Below are 8,280 nucleotides of genomic sequence, written 5' to 3'. Positions count from 1 at the left end.
GGCGTAGGGATAAGGGTGCCAAGTGGCACTGCGCTTTGAGTGCCACGTGGTAACTCAGAGATGATAATCACGTAGGTTGACATGCAAGAGATAGATGGGTGGATGGACGGTGAGGATGAAGCGGTTACGCCCAACCGCTGCCTTTCCCACGTTGCTCATCTATCGACCTTTCAATCGCCATAGCCACCAATCCTCCTCGATCGCCATAGCTACAGCTCCCTCCATCTAATCCAAACTCCCTCGCCATCATGAGAGAAATCCTACACATCCAAGGTGGCCAATGCGGTAACCAAATGGGTGCCAAATTCTGGGAGGTCGTCTGCGACGAACATGGCATCGATCCCACCGGTACGTACCATGGCGACTCTGACCTCCAGCTCGAACGTATCAACGTCTACTTCAACGAGGCCAGCGGTGGCCGCTACGTGCCTCGTGCTGTGCTCATGGACCTCGAGCCCGGCACCATGGATAGCGTCCGTTCCGGGCCCTACGGCCAGATCTTCCGCCCCGATAACTTCGTGTTTGGCCAGACCGGCGCCGGGAACAACTGGGCGAAAGGCCATTACACCGAAGGAGCGGAGCTCATCGATTCTGTCCTGGACGTCGTGCGCAAGGAGGCTGAGAGCTGCGACTGCTTGCAAGGTGATATATTACAACAAAGTCTAGCGGCACCTAGCCTGTGTGAAATGCTGAATGAGCTAATTTGTGACCAATTTATAGGCTATAGGCTGCGCGTCAAAAACCCGTTTGCAAATTTGAACGAGCTTTATGATTGTGCGTGTAAGTTTTGACAAAGCCTATAAATCGATAGGCTCTGCAGTGTGAACGTTTGTCGTCGATCGGCTAAGGTTACGCAGTGCACTTATGCTTACATGTCGAATTTTGAATGAGGGGTTTGTCACTGTGCGATGCAGGATTCCAGGTTTGCCACTCTATGGGCGGAGGCACGGGTTCCGGCATGGGAACTCTTCTCATCTCTAAAATCCGAGAGGAATACCCCGACAGGATGATGGTCACCTTCTCCGTTGTGCCCTCACCCAAGGTGTCTGATACAGTGGTCGAACCTTATAATGCCACTCTCTCTGTGCACCAGCTAGTCGAAAACGCTGATGAGTGCATGGTGCTGGACAACGAAGCCCTCTATGATATTTGCTTTAGAACTCTGAAACTTACCACCCCTACTTGTAATTCCTCGATCCTTCTCCCCTGATCGGGAGCATTAGATTGATTTATATGTGACCACTATAAAGTCTTTGCAGATACAACGACTAACCCAACCATTTGATGTCTGTAGTTGGTGATCTGAACCATCTGATCTCTGCGACAATGAGTGGTGTTACGTGCTGCCTGCGGTTCCCGGGTCAGCTCAACTCGGATTTGCGCAAATTGGCAGTGAATCTAGTGCCATTCCCGCGTCTGCATTTCTTCATGGTTGGCTTTGCTCCTCTGACATCGAGAGGCTCACAACAATACAGAGCATTGACAGTGCCAGAATTAACCCAGCAAATGTGGGATGCCAAGAACATGATGTGCGCTGCTGATCCTCGGCATGGGAGATACCTCACCGCGTCCGCCATGTTCAGGGGCGCATGAGCACCAAGGAAGTGGATGAGCAGATGCTCAACGTCCAGAACAAGAACTCGTCTTATTTCGTTGAATGGATTCCAAACAACGTAAAATCGAGCGTCTGCGACATTCCTCCCAAGGGTCTAAAGATGTCTGCTACGTTCATTGGTAACTCCACTTCGATCCAGGAGATGTTTAAGCGAGTGAGCGAGCAGTTCACAGCCATGTTCAGGAGGAAGGCTTTCTTGCACTGGTACACCGGTGAGGGAATGGACGAGATGGAGTTTACTGAAGCCGAAAGTAACATGAATGATTTGGTTTCTGAGTACCAGCAATACCAGGATGCTTCTGCTGATGAGGAGGGTGAGTTTGAGGAGGAGGAGGCTGAGGCAACGTAGTCTGAATTTGCCATGAATTTTGCACAACTACATATGTAGACGTATACATGTTAGAAACGTTTCAGTCCCGAGCCACTGATGAATAACTTAGAAATTCGTAGAAGATACATATGCATATGTCTTGACGTTAGAACTTGTGAGCTACCCATCACTATAGTTGCTGCTGAATATGTGTCCCTATTATGTAAAATTGAAAAGCGTCCTTGTTTACTATCTCACACTTTTAAGTAGGTAATAGTAGTCGTTGAAAATAAAAGACCTGTGACAGTTTAGTCTAGTTTATTACTCACGAAACAAGTTGAATAAATTCAAAAGGCCTGCCCTTGGAAGCTGAGAGAGAGAAGAAGAAGACGACGAGAGAGAGAGAGAAAGGGGGAGAAAAAAATGGGGACAAAAATAGCAATCATAAAACATCCATGTCATGTTCATTTGTGAAGAGAAGTAGACTTTACTAAAGCCTTCCCTCCTCAGGGCAGGCCAAAAACAAGTTGAATACATTCAAAAGGCTTGCCCTGGAAGTTGAGAGAGAGTGAAGAAGAAGAAGAAGAGAGAGAGAGAGAGAAAGGAGGAGAAAAAAATGGGGACAAAAATAGCAAGCAAGAAAAAGAAGAAGAAGAAGAAGAGAGAGAGAGAGAGAGAAAGGGGGAGAAAAAAATGGGGACAAAATAGCAAAAATCCACGTCACTTTCCTTTCTGAAGGGAATTAGCCTTTACTAAAGCCTTCCCTCCTTAGGGCAGGCCAAAATTGGTACATACCGCTCCACATATTTAATAGTTTTAGTCATTACATAACCAATGCCTTAAATTTAGCATTTATATTTGGAACTTTGTCTATATAATATGCATGATTTTATACTTATTATAAGCACCTTGCTTTTTAATTACAACCCTTGCACTGTTAGATATTTTGCCCTCTAGATAAAATTTATAAGTTATAATGGAATTTATAAAGAGACTTGTTTTGTATGAGTAAAAGGATTGGCATCTTAGTTGGCAAGGGGTTGGCAGTATAGTAGTCAGTTCTTGAGTTTTTTTAAAAACATATACAATAATAATTTCATTGGTATTTTGGTTAGTGTTGCAAGCAATACAAATAATGATGCTACGTAAAATAAGTTAAAATCAATATTAGTGCCGGCCACCCAAAGAAAAAGTGGGACCAATATTGGTCTTATTCTGCCCCACTATAAGTCAACATGCACTCAAGCAAAGTGTATAAGATATACAAAAGGATGAGAATAGAAAATGAGATGTTTTACAAAACACCCTTGAAGGGTGTTTTGTATTTAAGTGAGATGTATTGCAAAACACCCTCTAAGGATTAATACAAATCCATAGTCCTAGAATTTAAAAAAAGCATGATATATCATTTAGAAAAAACTTGTAGAGATACAAATGATACTCCTACCCTTAGAACTGCATCATAAGAGAGAGACTATAATAATTGTACAAAATGATGTAGGCAACCAAGTGTAATGAGACTAAAGGCCTATATCAATTATTAGTGTTTGAGGATACCTCATCCTCCCCTCGTTCATCACACTCATCCCTACCTCTAACCTCATCCTCACCCTTTCCCTCGACATCACTCCCAGTTCGTGTAGGTTGCGACATAGGTTACCTATAATATGAAACCTTAGGAAGAGTCTTAAGGAAAGTAACATTGCATAAATTAAAAGAAACTAGTTTAGAATGCAACTAGAGTGGAAGACTTGGAAATCAATCAAGCTCTACTCTAGCACTCTACTCCCTTTAATTCAAGCGTATAAAAAAGGCTATGGATGGATAGGATGCCTCATTTGTGGCCCCAAGTGCATGGTCGTAAAGTTGTCCTCCCAAAAGTAGCATGGATCCTCTCCAAGAGAGAGGAGGCAGTGGATCAATGTGGACATTACCTCTTTTCGAACACCGATAGGGTACATGCATTGCTTAAAAGGAGCATTTTCAAAGGACAATAAGCTTAGTGGGATCAAGTTCCATGATTGGCACAAGGTCTTAGAAGTATTCTAAGCTGTAGGACTAGTGTACCAATAATCGTGATGCATTATATTAGTGTAATTATGATTATGCTATATTATTGACATGACTTCCTTATTGCTTGGATAGTTCATCCTCTCAATTACAGTGAAAGGGTGCTTACAAGAAGATGTTAGAAATGTTATATTCAAGATCAATGGTATTGTGAGGTATGCTTACTATCAACTCACATTGATTACATTTTCTTCAATTTCCCTCGAGCATTATGATAACTCAAGTGCACTTGCTTGTGCACATAGTTGATGAGGTGGCCATTGCAGGTACCGTTCATAGTTAGTGGATGTTTTTTCTTGAATGGTTTATGAAAACTTTGAAGGGATTTGTAAGGTAGAGAGCAAGACCATAAGCAAGCATGGTAGAGGGATGTCTTGTGCAAGAGCCATTAGCATATATCACGGAGTTTCTTGCATCCATGGATCCTGATATGCTGTAGGCTTGGCATAACAAGGATGACGATCGCATCGTTGGCAAGGTTCCCCAAGGAAAAGGGATTGAAAGAAAGACGAGCGAAGAGCAAATGGAGAAATTCAATAAGTTTTGTATCCTCAATAGGAAGATGCAGAAGTGGATTGAGAGATATGAAGCAGCCAAAGCATAAAGAATAAATGCAAGGATGAGATTCAAAGTCATGCACATGTGAGCGCAACCATATCCATGGGATCTTGCCCTTCTCCCCACTCACATGTCACTTGATTGGCTACAACTGGCTCTAGTAAAGCCGAACACAATGGAGAGACAATAAATGAGCATGAGCGAGAGTTTTCATTTGGATGTATGATGCATGTAAGTTTCTTACCTCTTGATGTAATTAAGTTATTTGTGGCAATATATGCTATAAAATATATGCATCCACATTGTTTTAATGATGCTCTTTTGCAATACAAAAAGTATAGTGGATTATGGTCATATGGACGGCATTTTCACATGAAACACATCGATTCAAAGAGAGTCACATATGATTGTGGAGTCATGGCTAACTTCACACAAGATAGCCGAGCAAGTGCTTCGGATACCAATCTTCTCTCCTCGCAGTTGGATTATTGTGGGACCATATACAAAATCTATGAAATTGATTTTAGACAATTTAGTATTTTCATTCTTGATGTAAAATGGTTTAGAACTATTTACAACGGTCCCCATGCTACATTGAGGAAAGACAGTAGTTGTTTCTTTGCAATAGACTCTACTGAACTCTAGACCAATGGAAGTGATACTTTTGTTCTTCCCAAGCATTGTGAGCAGGTGTGTACTAATGATTTAATTAATCAAATGCTTTCATTTTTTAAGATTAATTGGTACATGTTCATATCTACTTAAGCATAAATTCATATCATTGATGGAATTTGACACCCATATTCAATATAGATGGTTTTTCATCCAGATCATTTTGATCTGAGATGGTGGTACATGATCCAAGCTGCACCACAAAGTAAACAAATTTTTCAAGATAGAGATGTGGACATGGAGATGCCACTACCAATGCCAGATCCAATTGAACAATGCCAGAGTACGATGATGATATAGGAGATCAACATGGTATAGAGTTGGAGATAGACTTGTTTGGTGCACAAGACTTGGCTCAAGATGAGCCGTTGATGTAAATGCTCTTGATTGATTTTTTTCATCTCAAACTTGGACATGAATATATGAGATTCAAACTTGATGTACATGCTCTTGTATTTTTATTCTTTCAAAGGATCAAACATGTATGAAAAGAAAATTTTTTTGTCATTGGGAAACACTCTCTGGTAAGGTCAGTATAGGAAAAACACTCTCTGTTAAGGTCCAGTATACGGAAAACACTCTCTATTAAATGTCAGTATAGGAAAGCTTCTCAGAATCGATATATACTGACCATTACACTTTTGTTATTAGTCGGTATATACCGACCATTAACAGTTCTAGCAAAGGTTAGTATATACTGACATTTTTAATCCCACCGTACATACCGACAATTAGTGCACCACGCACTCTAAACATTGGTGCTTAATCGTTGAAACAAAGCTCGTGTCTAGTAGTGCCTGGTATGCCTAGCAAATATGTTGAAGATCAGGAGTGCCTATCCAACTTGTAATTCTAAGCAATTGTATGATGTTCTTGGCATCAAAGCAACATTTTCAATGGATCCTTGGTTGCAAAGATTATAGGCCCCATATATTATAATGACATAATGTGAGGGCATATACCAAATTTGTTAATGGATTTTGGATTTAATATGAAGGATAATCGTTAGCATGTTAAAATTTTATTTGATCATGATTATTGTTTTTGCATTTCTTTTTTAAAAATAAAACTTTCCCAAGGTGTATTTTAATTGTTTTCATATACTTAATAAATGTTGTGCGATTTTAATGCTTGGGTTTCTTCAAATCGATTTTCTTTAGACGTACACGAACCTAGCAAGCATGATGATCATACTCCTCTCCATCATGAAAACATTCATGATGGTGGTGCTTTTGTGCGGTTTATTTATCGTTTTGTTGAACAATTGCACAGGCCCTTTAAATTGACAAACCCGTGGACATGGCACATGACAAAATATGAAGAGGGGAGAGGAGAAGAGTGGAGATGAGGAGAGAGGGCACAGCTAGAGAGCACATCACAAATGACTAACTGTACACTAGATTTAGTTTAAAAAATAGAATATATACAAACCCTTTTAGGGTTAGAGTTAGGGGATCTAACCCTTTCCTTTATAGCACTCTATAAGGTTAGTGCTATGCACATATGATCACATGATGGTGTTATGCACACGTGATCACATGAAAAAATAGAATATATACAAACCCTTTTAGGGTTAGGGTTAGGGGATCTAACCCTTTCCTTTATAGCACTCTATAAGTTTAGTGCTATGCACATATGATCACATGATGGTGCTATGCACATATGATCACATGATGTTGAGCATGAACTCTCAACACCTTCCCTCAAAATCAACATCATGAAGTAGGCCTTCCCTCAAGATGATGATTCTGGGGAATCAAAGAAGGACTGAGCATTACATTCCATCACACCCCTTTAATGGGAATGTCCTTCCTCTGTGTCAAACCAAGAGCTAGTCGGTGTTTCTCGAATAGCTCTTTACCAAGTGGTTTGGTAAAGATGTCTGCAACATTCTCTTTGCTATCACAATGCTACAGTGTGATGTCACTAAGTAACACTCTTTCTCTGATGAAGTACTCTCTGACATCAATGTGCTTTGCCTTGGAGTGATATACTAGATTCTTGGCCAATGCTTGAGCCAACTGATTATCACAGTATATTGTTGTTGGCTTTGACTCATCAAAGTAATTTGTTTCTAACAATAGTCTTCTGAGCCATATAGCCTCACATGCACCTATAGTGAATGCTCTATATTCTGCTTCAGTCAAAGACAAAGAAACAATTGGTTGTTTGTTTGACAACCATGATATAGCACCTTTACCAAGGAAAAATGCATATCCCTGTGTCGATATGCTAGTCTCATGATCTCTGCCATAGTCACTGTCATAGTATCCATGCAACCATGGATGACTTCCTCTATGTTCTATCCCAAACTATCTTCTACCTCTGATGTATCTCAAGACTCTTTTGACTACATTCCGATGAGATTGTTTTGGATTTGCCATAAACTGTGCTAGTGAGCTTACTGCATAACAAATATCTAGCCGAGTGATAGTCAGATATAAGAGATCTGATGAGCTACCTGTAGTATTTGTTATTGACTGTAGGCTTTTCTAAATCTTTAGTAATTTTCAAACTCTACTCCATGGGAGTGGCTGCAATCTTGCAATCTGCCATATGAAACTTCTTTAGGAGACTATCAATATACTTAAGCTGACTCATGAATGTGCTATCTGAATCTCTCCAGAACTCAATTCCAAGACGATAGTGCATAAGTCCAAGATCTTTCATGTCGAACAAGTGTGATGAATTTCACTTTGCACATGATCTTTCTCATTTTTATGCTACCATTCTATTCTATATATTATCTATCTGAATCTCTCTAGAACTCAATTCCAAGACAATAGTGCATAAGTCCAAGATCTTTCATGTCAAACTCTGCAGATAAGTCTTGTTTCAATTTTCTGATGAAGCTATCCTTGCTTCCTATCACAATCAGATCATCGATGTACAAAAGTGCAATAGTAATGTCTTCCCCTTGAACTTTGTAGTAGAGAGTATGATCTGCATTGGATTTCATGTATCTAAGATTAGCAAAATACTTATCAATTCTGCTGTACCAACTTCTGGGTGCTTGCTTTAAGCCGTAGAGACTTTTGTTGAGATGGCAAACCTT

At 40.3% G+C, this 8,280-nt stretch overlaps 1 pseudogene; it reads left to right on the top strand.

The window, feature by feature from the left end:
- Window positions 1-248: 248 nt before the first annotated feature.
- Window positions 249-1,964, top strand: LOC147881807 (tubulin beta-1/beta-2 chain-like; annotated as a pseudogene).
- Window positions 1,965-8,280: the final 6,316 nt, after the last annotated feature.

Source organism: Dipteris shenzhenensis, chromosome 30, assembly GCF_047967505.1.
Source record: "Dipteris shenzhenensis isolate YYH24624 ecotype China chromosome 30, Dip_SZ_1.0, whole genome shotgun sequence".
Taxonomy (NCBI): domain Eukaryota; kingdom Viridiplantae; phylum Streptophyta; class Polypodiopsida; order Gleicheniales; family Dipteridaceae; genus Dipteris; species Dipteris shenzhenensis.
This window is presented reverse-complemented; position numbering and strand designations above follow the sequence as displayed.